We start from the raw sequence: 913 nt of genomic DNA on the forward strand, positions 1-913 counted from the left end.
TCACATTGTTTCATGAACAATTAGTTTGACATTTTTACAAGCCAATTTAATAAGCTTTCCAGATCAAATAGATTTATTTCAGTTTCTCAAAATGATTGTAAACTTGTATTTTAACTCAGACATCACTATTTTGCTTAAATATTATGAAACTTTAAAGGAGCTGCGCCTTGCAGTATCGGCATTATATCTCCTTTTTTAATCCAAATGGTTATTATATTCCATGATTATATTCCAAATTACATTTATTATCTATGGATTATAATTTTTCTTGGCGGGGACGCGAGTAACGGAGTTGTGTGAATTGTTTTATTTGGTTTATTTAGTGTTTCTTCAGGGTTAAATGCGTAATAACGGTGGTTTATTAACTGTTTAGTATCTGTGAAATTGCACAAATATGGTAAAATGAACCGACTGAAATACTCGCCGAAACTTCTCGGGCTCTTTAAAAAGTCTACTGAAAAAGTCTCGGTAAATAACCATTTCACTGAGATTATATTTCATCCCATATTATCTCATCTCATTTTATTTAATTTCATGCCAATTGATTAATGTTTCAAATTAATCAACTTAATTTAATTTCACTTCGTATTATCATTTTTCATAAAAAAAATGTATAAAAGATATAATATATGGTATGATGGCTTTGCTTTTTCAGTTGGAAAAACAGAACTACTACTAAAGTTTTTTAAATTTACAAATGTGGATTGTGGACTTTTTGGCGGGAACGTGAGGAGTGAAGTTGTGTGATTGTTGTTATTTTATTTTGTTTATTTTATATTTCTTTAGGCTTAAATGCGTAATAACGGTGGTTTATTACCTGTTTAGTATCTGTGAAAGTGCATAAATATGGGAAAATAAAACAAAGCCGCTGGAAGTAACTTCTCGGGATGTTCCAAAAAGTCCGTTGAAAAAG

This window comes from Bombyx mori, chromosome 12 (genome assembly GCF_030269925.1).
Source record: "Bombyx mori chromosome 12, ASM3026992v2".
Taxonomy (NCBI): domain Eukaryota; kingdom Metazoa; phylum Arthropoda; class Insecta; order Lepidoptera; family Bombycidae; genus Bombyx; species Bombyx mori.